This window comes from Medicago sativa, chromosome 1, assembly GCF_051527215.1.
Source record: "Medicago sativa cultivar Bolivia chromosome 1, Bolivia_mono, whole genome shotgun sequence".
Taxonomy (NCBI): Eukaryota; Viridiplantae; Streptophyta; class Magnoliopsida; order Fabales; family Fabaceae; genus Medicago; species Medicago sativa.
Window position 1 is genome coordinate 24,007,527 of NC_140749.1, and position 14,947 is coordinate 24,022,473.

Consider the following 14,947-nt stretch of genomic DNA (forward strand, 5'->3'; position numbering starts at 1 on the left):
CTGTAGAGTGAAACAGAAGGATGTAAAAAAGGATGGGAAAGAGGTGAAGCCAAATGACATAGTTAACATGGTAACGAGAGCATGGGATAACGAGAGCATGGGATATTGTTGTTGCTGAATCACCTACACAAGAATTATATGCAAGTTTGTTAATGGAATTCCAAAATGTTTGTAAAGATTTTTCAAAGTTTCTTTGTTATGTCGAGAGCACCATATTGGATACTGCTAAGGAGAAAATAGTGAGGGCTTGGACAGATCATGTCTTGCATCTTAGCTACAGAACCACAAATAGAGTTGAAGGGGCTCATGGTAAATTGAAGAAATATGTGATGTCTAGTATGGGGGATTTGGGTACTTTTATGGAGAATTTTCAAAGTTTCTGTAAGACCCGTAATTTAGCTACAACTATATTTAGGGCTTGTATTTTGTTCTGATGCTTCTTTGGTAATAAATGAGATTTTTGTCGGAAAGTTATTTGTTCGCAGAACGATGAAAAAAATATTATTGGTAATTTATTGTATGACCTATATTTACCGTGGAATTCATCCGTGACCGAGATTAGATGCGTTAAATTAGAAACTTGAGGACCAAGCCAATGATGTGGCATAGAGGACAAAATATCTAAGATATTTTGATAGGATATTAGTTTAATATGTTTGTGAGTAGTAAAAATGAATGGCTAAGATTGAACCCACATGTCTTGCTATTTGATCAAATGGCTAGGATTATTTTGTGTTGCTAATTTAAGTTCCAAACCCTCATTTCCCTATCATTTTCTTTCTCTGACCCGAAGCTCCTTCCTCTCTCTCATTCTTCCATTTCAAATTTTCCTTTTGAGTGTTAGAAGACCAAATAAATACAATCAAATACATTTTGAAAGAATTAAAAGAAATATGAATCATTGGAAAGGAAAGGAGGCCTCTTAGTGGTGATGATAAAAGCTTCAAGTGGTAACTATTTCTTCCCATTTTTTAATTGGCCGAAGCCATATGTAGTATGGGTTAAAGTATTACTAGTTAGTGAGTATGGTGTGTATGAATGGTCTATCTTTGGGAAAGAAAAGAAGATGAATCTTCCTATATTTGTGGGCGAGTTTAATTAACAAAAGGGGTATGTTAATTTTTAATCTTTTGTGCTAATTTCAATTATTAACATTGTTATGTGAGTCCGTATGAATATAGATCCGAAAGAAAATTTACGATCGAATCATTTTAGAGTTTTAGTGTTTTTGGAAAAGTGTCGAAATGTGAATTTTATTTAATATCTATGCTTTAGCCGAGTAATTGAGTTGATATAACCGATTAATTTTTGAAAAATGTTGTCCGGACGAAAGGGCTGAAACGTGCAAGGGTATTTTCGTCATTTTAATACTGTTGAAAAGTGAAAAGATGTCGACCAATGGATTCTCCTCGTCGAGACGGTCGAAATGGACCTATGGTTCGCGATGTTTCGATGATGGATGAATTTATTGTGATTTTCTGAAAAGAGTGTGTTTGAGTTAGCGCTGGAAGTGACCGCTGACACATTCATAATTCAAATTTTAAATGTTTGAACTGTTAAGTTGTGAAAATATTTTGTCTGTGAATTTGTGTTAGATTGACTGAGCTAGATGCTCTGGTATACGATGTAAACACAAAGGAGTCTCTGTCGAAAATTCGTCAGAATCATTTTCCTAGTTATGGGTTGGTTTTGAAAAGATATTTCAAAACGGAAAATAAGTTTGGATTCATTTGAAAATGAAAAATATTCTATGAATTGTGTTGAGTTCTTAAACACCATAGTTACTTAAATGCCTTGATGGTTTATGTGCTATTGTGTGAATATGTGATTATGATATGTTGATGTGCTTTGTTTTCATATGATTTGTGAATAAATATATGAAATGTCTGTTGATATGTTAAAAGTTGTAATCATCATTGTTTAGCATGTGTGGCATTTTCTAGCCTTTGTGGTGTACATGCCTTCGTGGTGTAGCCTTTGTGGCGTTATTCAGCCTGTATGGCTTGATCTATTCTGGTGTCATTTGAATAAAACACCTCTATGGTGGCCTTTGTGATGATAACACCTTAGTGGTGGCCTTTGTGGTGGTATTCAAAGTCCAGTGTCATTTGAATGAAACACCTATGTGGTGGCCTTTGTGGTGATATTCAATCCTAGAGTCATTTGAATGTAACACCCCTGTGGTGGCCTATGTGGCGATATTCAATTCCGGAATCAGTTTCATGTGACGACCATTGATAGGTGTCACACTCATATTGAGTCTGCATTTGCTAGGCTAATTGTGCATCATTATATTTTAATTGAGGAATGTTTATGTTGATGCTATTCACCATGCTAGTATGTTATGTCTTCAGTATTTTTGTAATTATGTTGTTTTTAGATCGTGACCCTTTACATTAATCCGTGGATCGGGCTTTGCCCCATATCCAAATAGGGAGTGTGCTTTGCGGGAATAGCAAAGGCTTTGAAGATGTAGCTGTTTGGCAGTCAGGCTTGATGCCATTGGTGGGATCTTGTACCATGTCATCCCAGTTCAGAGTTAAGGATCAGCTTAGATGTTTTACTTGTGGTGTCTTATGTTTATGTATTTTTACTTCTTTTGTTTGGGCACCGCTGTAAATGATACTACCATGAGAAATGAATAGTCGAACACTATTTTATGCTTTCGTAGTGCATGATTTGATATTAAAAGCTCATTGCCTAATATTGTTTTATAAAATGTGACATTTGATTCAGTTTCTATTGTTGGTAATGCTTTCAAAATGTTTTACTTACTCTGATTTTAAATTAAAGACGATCTTGAATCCTTTAGTGCATGGCATTGAGTTGATTTAAAAAGAAAAAAAAAATACACTCTTGTTTTGAAAATCGGGCTGTTACAGTTTCTTTGCTATGTCAAGAGTACCATATTGGATTCTATTAAGGAGAAAATAGTGAGGGCTTGGACAGATCATGTCTTGCATCTTAGCTACAGAACCACAAATAGAATTGAAGGGGCTCATGGTAAATTGAAGAAATATTTGATGTCTAGCGTGAGGGATTTGGGTACTTTTATGGAGAAAATACATGATATGTTGGTGATCCAGTTAACTGAGATACAAACATCATTTGGGAGGAGTTGTACTGTATTGGAACATAGATACACAGATATCATTTTATATTATGGGTTGGAGGTTATGTGTCTAAAGCTGCCTTGAGCTTTATTTTTTAGGAAGCAAAACGTTCGAAGGAAACCTTGTGCATGGACAAGAAAAGTTGTGGTTGTGTGATAAGGACATTGTATGGGCTACCTTGTGCATGCATCATTGTTATGAAAATCCGTCACAACAAGTCTATTTGATAGGATGAGATAGACCGTCATTGGCAAAGGTTATGTATAGGTGAAGAAAATAATGAAGATGATTTTTCTGTCATGGATGAGTGGAATGGTGTTCAGGAATGTCTCAAGAAATTCTCTTATCAAATGAAACTAGAAATCAAAGAGGTTTTGCGTCAATTATAGCATTTTCATAAACCATTATGTTGTCTCCACCTCCAAGAAATGTACCAACCAAGGGAGCCAAGAAAAATGTGAGGTTTAAAGCAAATGAGGCATCGACTAGTCGAATCCCTTCTTTGTGGGAGCGTGTTAATTCCCAATTTCTGGATAGTCAATCGTCACCAACTATGTCATCATTTCCTAAAAGAAAGGGTGCTCATATTGAACCGAGTAGGCTTGTAGTGGAGTTGACAAATCACAAAATCAGAACTTCAGATTTTTTTTTCCAATTAGAGGGCCGCCGCTTAAGCGAAAAAAACCCCCATTATGTGTCTTGACTTAACCCCCAATCATTTTGTTCTTGTTTTTTTTTCTTTCTTTCTTAAAGATGGTTGCCCACTACCTCCATTGTATATGGAGTGGAACAAACACAATAGTGGAGGCATCGTGTGGGAATTTGAGTATTTGGATCAACAAATTAGGTTCCGAGACCTCATGAACATTAAAAAATGAGACAACCCGTTACTACCAAAAAGAGTCAAACCAAACCAATCCAATTTTGTGTGACACTCCTGAAAAAGAGTCAATGACAGTTAACTACCGTTGAGATCTAACCGGTGGTAGAAACCTAACCGGCGACAGTTAACTACCGATGAGGTTATATTGATACTTTCTTGATGTTTCATGGCAACATTTGATGTGGGAACAACAATTTTCTTCCTTCTCAGACTCCCAAGCGAGCTTCTCAGCATTCAATGCCTCGAGCTGAGCACTGAGACATTCGTCAAGACTTTCTTGCGATCAACCATGCATCATCAACTAGAGTCTGCAAAAGAGCCGGACAGGAGAGAAAGAAAGTGGAGAAGGGCGACAAACTTTTTTTTTTATCTAACGATTTTTTTTGCAATATCATGTTAAATTAATGAATAAAATTTTGTCTCCTTACTTTGTAACGAAAAAAAAAAATCAAAATTCTTAATTTGAAAAGTTATGATGATATAGGTGCAATCTAACTTATGAATATACGGGCTTTGAGTAAATTTTTTGGTAATAGAGAGGGGATTATAGTAAATTTTATCCTAACAATTGATGTTAAAAAATCCTAATAATTGATAGAAATCGTCGGTTCAAATTTTAACAACTTTCTTACTTTATTCCTCCTTTTTTTGTTGAAGCAAACACTTATAACATTTCATTATTTAAAATACATTTAATAAAATTCAGTATTTTTTTTGAAGAAATCAAAATGATATATTAAAACGAACGGTGGACTATCTTCACAGCACAAGTTGTACCACATAAAACATCCAAAAATTACAGCAAGTGTTTAACCAAAAGAAAAACAAATCAGCAAGTGTTTAATAAAATTCAGTATATTCACCAATATTTGGAAATTGAATGATAATGTGACCGTTTTCGTTAAACTATAAGTAACTTCATTTGCTTGTTTTCGTACAAGGGTTCGAACATCTAACACTATAATTTCTATACAAATAAAAGAAGATAGATTTACAATATGGGATATGATAGCACCAAATTCGGTAATATCATACTTAAACTTAATAAAACTATCTACCACTATCTTGAGATTTAAATCAAACGACTCCAAGTTAAATTCATGCATCCAAGTAAGTGCTCAACATAAGCTAAGAGCTTCTCCAACATTTTTTTTTTTTTTTTGAGAGAGAGAGCTTCTCCAACATGTATACCACAAATGAGGAAATAACATTTTGTTTTGGCCAAAAAAAAAAAAAAACTCCCCATTACCCTAGTGCAAACTCCAATCCCCACTCTTATGGTACAATAACTATATCTATTTTATTAGAGAAATGATATTTGTACAACCATTTTTATACAATTTTTGTACAACTTTCTCTCTCATACTCACATTATCTTTTTATCCTCTCTCTTCTTCTTTCTTTCCTCTATTATTTTTGACCAATTAGAAGAGAGAACAACAAAATTGTCCCAAAAGTTGTACCAAAATAGTTGTTCAAATATCATTTATCATTTTATTACTAGTACAATGTCAATCATTAACTTATAATCAATTCAAAAGCATATTGTAAAAAAATAATAATCAATAGCTGACTTCTTCGTTCTATCTTTTCTTTTTTCCTATTATAAAAATACTTCTTGTTCTATCAAAAAATATACTGTCTAACTTGCGTGATCTCTCCTCAAATGAAAAAAGGAAAAATATAATTATATTTACCTAATCTGAAACTGTCTATTTTTTTTTTTTTGAGAGGATCTGAAACTGTCTATAGTGTGCGAACCATTCAATATTTTTCGATAGAGCTTATCCAATGTTTAAACTTTTAGGCATGCGATTACATTTTTTTTTTTTTTTGAGAGAGGCATGCGATTACATAAAAACTCAATTTATGTTCGAGTATAGATATGACGGTTAATATTGTGAATTTGATAGAGAGACTTATCACAATGAAGTTAACCAATAATCATTGATTTAATAATAAAGAAATGCAACGGTCTTTTAAATAAAAAATGTCACGGGTAAGATTTAATATGTTTCTTGTCAATGAATTTTCCTAAATGAACACAAACAAATATTATTAAAAAATGTCATCTTGAGCATAACCCAATTGGTAGGTTTATTGCATGTAATATATAGGACCGGGGTTTGAACTTCGGTTTTCCCACTTTTTTATTGTCAATTTCTAACCAATAATATACTTGATAACAAAAAATTTATTAAAGAGTTGATGCCACCATCAAACTAGAGGGAGTGCAAATAGTCACAAGGAAATTATCAAATCACACGTTTTGGGCTTACAAATAGACACCCTAGTGTTTTTCTTTTAGAATTTTGCTCTTCACCCTGCACATTTTGCTCGCGCCCTGCAGCCGTTCCAGTTATACCCTTGCGCATGTTAACTAACGCAAGTGTAAAACACTGTGTTAGTTATCTTGCGCAGCCATTAGCACATTCGTGAACACTGCGTGAGTTAACTTGCGCATCCATTAGCACATGCATGAGTTAACTCACGCACATTCTGTGCATACAACCAGAAGAGGCAGAAACCTCTATTTTCCCTATTTTTTCAATCCTTCTTTCATACATTCACTCAAGAACAGAATTTTCATCATTCATTCAATAATGCATTCAATCAAGAGCAACTCATAATTATATTACAAAAAATAACGGAATAAAACAACGGAATAAAATAACGGATAATGTCATAAAAACGCAAAAAAGTGCAAGTGTAATAGGATTACACCCAAATCCAACAAAATGTCAAACAAAAAAAAAACTACACAAGTCATAAAAGCTACACAAGTCATGCTGGTCCATCCCGTGGACTCCTACTCCTCCTCCACGGAGCCGGCACCTGCTCCAGCATGCTCCACTCAGACTGTATGCCCTGCATGATGCGAAGAACCTCTGGATTACCAAACACATCAGGATGCCCAATTGCACTGTCCACTCTAGCTCTGATGTTGCCGATGATCTGGTATGGGTCGGGAGGATGTCTGGCCCACTGCTGCTCAACAAGAACTTCCTCGTAAGGAGGGACAGGACGAGGAGGGCAGCAGCTGCGTAGTCAGGAATGGCCGCAGGGGGGTTCACAATAGGATGTGATACTCTAACGAACCATCTCATGTACCCCCTAGTATGAGACCACGGCTCGTTATCTGGAACCGGACGACCCCTCTGCTGATGGTTGAGGACATGTAGAGCAAACTCCGTGAAGGCCTAGGCCACGTCATCCGCCGCAATAAGCTCAATGTCTGTATGAGGCCTGAGAATTCTCTGGACATACCCGTACTGCCTAAGAACCCGCTCTGGCAAGTGACGGACAATCTTGTCGCTGCCGGCTATGATCCATCCGGAGTACCAGCATATATCCTGAAAAGGCGTGATGTGTCGTCGTCTCTCGTACGGCCTCCAGGTGACATGAGAAAGGTCCATCGAATCGATGGCAGCTCTGTAGTGTCCAGGATTAGAAAAGCCCCTGGGAGGTTTCCATTGACTCACAAGCGGGGAAACAGTAGGGTCGTAGGCATCATCATCAATCCTCAGAATGATGTTCGAGAAGTGCGCCAAAGTCCATCCCTGCAAACACAAAGAAACAAATATTTATATCACCGCAAGAATTATACAAACAACTAAACATTTACGATCCAATAAGTAAAAAAGAAGAAAAATAAATATTACCACAAGCAATGTCATGTAACCACCAATGGAGGCCACAGATGAGTCGGAGGTAAGAGATAGCTGCTCATATAGGAAAGCAAGTCCCATCCCACCTGTAACGCCCTCCTTTTTATTTAATTATTTTTATTAAGTTAGAATCTATTTATGTGATTTATTTTAAATATGTGAGGTGCTAGTATTTTATTAAGTGACATTATTCTATTATTTATTAGAATATGAGAATTATTAGTGTAAGTAGAATTGGAGGTTAGAATAGAAAGAAGAATAAGTTATTGGGCCTAAATAGATTTAGGAAGAGTGAGTAGTATTATAAATAAGGAAGCTTAGGTTAGAAAGAGTTTTTACGTTAAACCGCTTTTTGGAGAAAGATGAGAAAGAGGAGAACTCAGAGAGAGAGAACCCTAGGAACGAAGAACGCTGCTTTTGATTTCAGAAAAACTATCTAAGGTAAGGGTGAGACTATCTTTCACTGATATTAAGTCTATAGATCATTAGATTGCATCTAACGTGTTTTAGGATGAGTTTTGTCAGATTATGAGAATTAGGATTTGAGTGAGAATTGATGATTAGGTGATGAAAAACCGTTGAGTTGATGTAAGGGGAGAGTCTATATTCACCATGAGGGCTGTATGAACATATGGGTAGTGAATGATTTTGTTTTCCATTTTTTTTTGATAATTGATGTTAAATTTGTGCTCTAATTTATTGTTGTGATTTTGGGTATATGATTAATTATGAATACACGGTGTTGAAGCGTTAAATTCATGTTTTCATTCATCTGTATGTGTGCGTATTTTTATTGTTCCTATGCATATCGATTCTTCATGTTTATTTCCTTGAATATCTTTTGATTTGATTAAGACTATAACCTACCAACTAGTATTGATGTTTAATGAAGTTTCCTTGTTAGTAATTAGAGTAATACGGAAAACAACAAATAGATTAAAATTGTAGAACTTTTAAGATCATTGTAATGTTTTTCTTAATTCTATTGCTGGATAATATAATTTAGCGTTCGATATTTCTCCAGTCTGATGAGTTTCTAATGCTACTTGTTGTCTTGGCTAATTGGTCTGTTTTTGGCCATTTATGTTTGTATAATTAATGTTTATTATGATTTCGGTTTTCGACGCGACTTGCGTATGTCATATTATTAGCAGATAGATTTTAATTAGGCATTCGGTGCAACATAAGGATCCTCTTGTTTTTTTACAGGTTCATTAAATTTTCGTGTTTTATATATTCTATAAGTTCTGTTTAGAGAGAAGGTCCCAGCAAATCCCTAGAAAGTAAAAGAAAGCCTGAATATTAAGATGAACAGGAACTAAATCATGAGCAAACATATTTATGTAAACTAAGAGGAAAGATAGTTAGCATTATCTTTGATTTTGTAATAGTACTGTACCTACCTAATACTACGATAGGTTGCACTAGAGTAAGGACCATATGTGCACTTCATGTTGTAGTTATTCATGTCACAAAAGAGAAACTAGGTACAATGTGATTCCTACACACAGCCTTTGTGAATAGTATAGGCACTATATTTGGAAATTCAAAGTTCTAATTTCCTGTGACCCACGTACTTGAATTTTGGTGTTTAAGTGGATTGATTTATTTACGGATGAATAGTGCTAATAATTTGGTATGAGCAATGATGAATTATTTGACGATGTGTATTGACGAGCAAATTTATTTGAAAATGTGTGATTTAAAAATGTGCTATTTGAAGATGTATGATTTAAAGATGTGTTATATAAAGATGTGCTATTTGACGATGTATGATTTAAAGATGTGTTATGTAAAGATGAGTTATTTAACGAAGAGTAATTGATGAATTATTTGATTAAGTGTAATTTGTGATTGATTTGATAATGTGAAACTGATGTGTTATTTATGATGCTTACGTTGATGCGATGTTTAAGACGTTGTTGATTATCATTTAAAGATGTATTATATTATGATGTTGATATGCTATGAATTAATATGTGCTGCATATGTTGCTGTTGATCTTATTTAAGATGTAAAGGTCGGTCTAAGTCAAAGAGTTGTAAGATGTCATAGATGTTCATGAAGTTTCTAAGACGTAAGATGTTGAGTCCATGCATACTCATTTATAGATGAGGGCTCATGCCCTGGAGCTTTTGCTCAACCACGACGATGGAGCTTTTGCTCAACCACGACGATGAGGGCTTATGCCCTATGAGTATATTTATGCTCAACCACGACGATGAGGGCTTATGCCCTAAAATGGTACCACGTGCATTTGCATTTTCATGATGATCAAAGATGGTTTAAGACGTTAAGAGTTGCATAGTCGAGTCAAGATGGTTTAAGACGTTAAGAGTTGCATAGTCGAGTCAAGATGGTTTAAGACGTTAAGAGTTGCATAGTCGAGTTTAGATGCATTGTCAAGTCAAGTTGTTAAGTTGTGATGTTTTAACGAATTACTTGTGATGTCTTTCAGTATGATGATATGTGACGATGACTGTGACTGTTATATGATGATATTTTGCTAAGATAAATGATGATGTTTATGTATTTAATTATAGTTGTTAAATTATAAGATGTTTATGTTGTTAAATGTAATTTATGATTTATGAGCTTAATATTATTGTTTGAGAAATCTCACCCCTTCTGCGTATATGTTGCCTCGACCGTGGGTAATGTGCAGGTAATAAAGACTAGCTGTGTTCGTGAGTAGACTCCTCACATTGTGTCTAGGTGCTCTGATACGTAACGGGATGGGGATTGCTTTTACTTCTATTCCTTACGTGTCATTTTATGAACTTTTTATGAATAAGTATTGAACCAACCTTATGAGATTTTGATGAGGCCTGCGTGCCAAGACTATTTCTATTGTTAAACTAAATCCGCTGCGAAGTTTTTAAACGTTATGTTGATGAATTTTTGAAGGATAAATTATTATCTATTTGTTAAGATTTTATGATAAAGAGATGTAGCATTCCGTTTATGTGAATTACTCTGATAATTTATTATGAAATTTTTACGTTGGGAAAACGGGGTGTTACAATTGGTATCAGAGCAGGTCGGTCCGTCCGGCCAAGTAGATGAGTCGTTGTGTCGTGTCGTCATGTTTTCTAGTTAGTAGTTATGTTTTTTTTATGTGATCATGTTTAACTGACTAACCTTGATGTGGTTTTCTGTTTTGTTTGAAAAAGCGATAACTAAATTTATTTTCTCGTGTGCTTTGAATTTCGAGGACGAAATTCTTTTAAGTTGGGGAGAGTTGTAACGCCCTCCTTTTTATTTAATTATTTTTATTAAGTTAGAATCTATTTATGTGATTTATTTTAAATATGTGAGGTGCTAGTATTTTATTAAGTGACATTATTCTATTATTTATTAGAATATGAGAATTATTAGTGTAAGTAGAATTGGAGGTTAGAATAGAAAGAAGAATAAGTTATTGGGCCTAAATAGATTTAGGAAGAGTGAGTAGTATTATAAATAAGGAAGCTTAGGTTAGAAAGAGTTTTTACGTTAAACCGCTTTTTGGAGAAAGATGAGAAAGAGGAGAACTCAGAGAGAGAGAACCCTAGGAACGAAGAACGCTGCTTTTGATTTCAGAAAAACTATCTAAGGTAAGGGTGAGACTATCTTTCACTGATATTAAGTCTATAGATCATTAGATTGCATCTAACGTGTTTTAGGATGAGTTTTGTCAGATTATGAGAATTAGGATTTGAGTGAGAATTGATGATTAGGTGATGAAAAACCGTTGAGTTGATGTAAGGGGAGAGTCTATATTCACCATGAGGGCTGTATGAACATATGGGTAGTGAATGATTTTGTTTTCCATTTTTTTTTTGATAATTGATGTTAAATTTGTGCTCTAATTTATTGTTGTGATTTTGGGTATATGATTAATTATGAATACACGGTGTTGAAGCGTTAAATTCATGTTTTCATTCATCTGTATGTGTGCGTATTTTTATTGTTCCTATGCATATCGATTCTTCATGTTTATTTCCTTGAATATCTTTTGATTTGATTAAGACTATAACCTACCAACTAGTATTGATGTTTAATGAAGTTTCCTTGTTAGTAATTAGAGTAATACGGAAAACAACAAATAGATTAAAATTGTAGAACTTTTAAGATCATTGTAATGTTTTTCTTAATTCTATTGCTGGATAATATAATTTAGCGTTCGATATTTCTCCAGTCTGATGAGTTTCTAATGCTACTTGTTGTCTTGGCTAATTGGTCTGTTTTTGGCCATTTATGTTTGTATAATTAATGTTTATTATGATTTCGGTTTTCGACGCGACTTGCGTATGTCATATTATTAGCAGATAGATTTTAATTAGGCATTCGGTGCAACATAAGGATCCTCTTGTTTTTTTACAGGTTCATTAAATTTTCGTGTTTTATATATTTTATAAGTTCTGTTTAGAGAGAAGGTCCCAGCAAATCCCTAGAAAGTAAAAGAAAGCCTGAATATTAAGATGAACAGGAACTAAATCATGAGCAAACATATTTATGTAAACTAAGAGGAAAGATAGTTAGCATTATCTTTGATTTTGTAATAGTACTGTACCTACCTAATACTACGATAGGTTGCACTAGAGTAAGGACCATATGTGCACTTCATGTTGTAGTTATTCATGTCACAAAAGAGAAACTAGGTACAATGTGATTCCTACACACAGCCTTTGTGAATAGTATAGGCACTATATTTGGAAATTCAAAGTTCTAATTTCCTGTGACCCACGTACTTGAATTTTGGTGTTTAAGTGGATTGATTTATTTACGGATGAATAGTGCTAATAATTTGGTATGAGCAATGATGAATTATTTGACGATGTGTATTGACGAGCAAATTTATTTGAAAATGTGTGATTTAAAGATGTGCTATTTGAAGATGTATGATTTAAAGATGTGTTATATAAAGATGTGCTATTTGACGATGTATGATTTAAAGATGTGTTATGTAAAGATGAGTTATTTAACGAAGAGTAATTGATGAATTATTTGATTAAGTGTAATTTGTGATTGATTTGATAATGTGAAACTGATGTGTTATTTATGATGCTTACGTTGATGCGATGTTTAAGACGTTGTTGATTATCATTTAAAGATGTATTATATTATGATGTTGATATGCTATGAATTAATATGTGCTGCATATGTTGCTGTTGATCTTATTTAAGATGTAAAGGTCGGTCTAAGTCAAAGAGTTGTAAGATGTCATAGATGTTCATGAAGTTTCTAAGACGTAAGATGTTGAGTCCATGCATACTCATTTATAGATGAGGGCTCATGCCCTGGAGCTTTTGCTCAACCACGACGATGGAGCTTTTGCTCAACCACGACGATGGAGCTTTTGCTCAACCACGACGATGGAGCTTTTGCTCAACCACGACGATGAGGGCTTATGCCCTATGAGTATATTTATGCTCAACCACGACGATGAGGGCTTATGCCCTAAAATGGTACCACGTGCATTTGCATTTTCATGATGATCAAAGATGGTTTAAGACGTTAAGAGTTGCATAGTCGAGTCAAGATGGTTTAAGACGTTAAGAGTTGCATAGTCGAGTCAAGATGGTTTAAGACGTTAAGAGTTGCATAGTCGAGTTTAGATGCATTGTCAAGTCAAGTTGTTAAGTTGTGATGTTTTAACGAATTACTTGTGATGTCTTTCAGTATGATGATATGTGACGATGACTGTGACTGTTATATGATGATATTTTGCTAAGATAAATGATGATGTTTATGTATTTAATTATAGTTGTTAAATTATAAGATGTTTATGTTGTTAAATGTAATTTATGATTTATGAGCTTAATATTATTGTTTGAGAAATCTCACCCCTTCTGCGTATATGTTGCCTCGACCGTGGGTAATGTGCAGGTAATAAAGACTAGCTGTGTTCGTGAGTAGACTCCTCACATTGTGTCTAGGTGCTCTGATACGTAACGGGATGGGGATTGCTTTTACTTCTATTCCTTACGTGTCATTTTATGAACTTTTTATGAATAAGTATTGAACCAACCTTATGAGATTTTGATGAGGCCTGCGTGCCAAGACTATTTCTATTGTTAAACTAAATCCGCTGCGAAGTTTTTAAACGTTATGTTGATGAATTTTTGAAGGATAAATTATTATCTATTTGTTAAGATTTTATGATAAAGAGATGTAGCATTCCGTTTATGTGAATTACTCTGATAATTTATTATGAAATTTTTACGTTGGGAAAACGGGGTGTTACACCACCCCTTGACCAGCTGTCCAACTCGTCCATATCTTGCAGTCAAGCAGCCAAAAAAGATTAATGTTTTTGCTGTTCTTGGCGGAAAAAATGGTCCAGCCAAGCAAGAGCAACAGAAAAGCCTTAACGCAAGCCACCCTAACTTGAGCTCGCTCGTTTTGCTCCTCAACTGTGTCAATCTCAAGAAGCTGATTACACATATTCAAGAGCTCCTCGTAGCGCCTCTCCAGTACACCAAAACTGACATGCAAACCACCCTGTCTTGTCAGCTCCTTAGCGGCATCCTCCTCTGTAAACAGTAGGTCCGCCTGCATCATCTCTATCCCCTCCTCACGGGTTAACTCTTTATCCGGAAGGAGTCTCTCAGTGATGGGGATGCCTAGGAGACACGCCACATCATCTAGTGTGATGGTCATCTCTCCAACAGGTAGATGGAAGTTGCTGGTCTTCTCATGCCATCTCTCTGTCATCGCACAAACGAACCCGTGAGATATGTTCTCGTACCCACTAGTCAGGAGGGGAGTCAGACCGGACATATTCACTTCATCCCAAAACCACTCATTTTTGTTGGAACAAAATGTGTTTAACAATGAATCTTAAAGAGTTTTGATGATAACAAGGTATTAAAAATTGTAAATTGGACTAGCTAATATTTGTTCAAGTGTACAGGACCACAGTTAAAAAGTTACATCATTGGTTGGTTCTAAATGAGCAAATAAAGAGCAAAAGGAAATGAAGCTTAGATGATTCTAAAGGCAAAGCGCTCCTGAAGTCAAGCTGCTCCTGAAGAAATACTGCTCCTGAAGAATAGTGTTTCTGAAGACAAGAGGTCCAGAAGCCACATCATCAGAAGCTGAAGAAGCTGCACCATTAGAAGCTGCAGAAGCTGCTTCATCAGAAGCTGCCTCATCAGAAGTCATTTCACCAGAAGCTGAAGATCAACTGGATTTGCAAAACATTCAAAGATTGAAGGATCTACATTGCAAAAGCTGTCTATTGGATTCGAAAACATAGCAGAAAATTAGTGGAACATTGCAACGGTCATTTCAAAGGT

The 14,947-nt window shown here is 35.0% G+C and overlaps 2 long non-coding RNA genes across 2 annotated transcripts; both read left to right on the forward strand.

The window, feature by feature from the left end:
- The first annotated feature begins 7,760 nt into the window (after window positions 1-7,760).
- Window positions 7,761-10,676, forward strand: LOC146953776 (uncharacterized). Its single transcript, XR_015011168.1, has 2 exons — window positions 7,761-8,105; window positions 10,330-10,676. It is a non-coding gene; the product is annotated as an uncharacterized LOC146953776 (long non-coding RNA).
- Window positions 10,677-10,912: 236 nt separating this feature from the next.
- LOC146953777 (uncharacterized) lies at window positions 10,913-13,783 on the forward strand. The gene is made up of 2 exons (XR_015011169.1): window positions 10,913-11,260; window positions 13,536-13,783. It is a non-coding gene; the product is annotated as an uncharacterized LOC146953777 (long non-coding RNA).
- The last annotated feature ends 1,164 nt before the right edge of the window (window positions 13,784-14,947 follow it).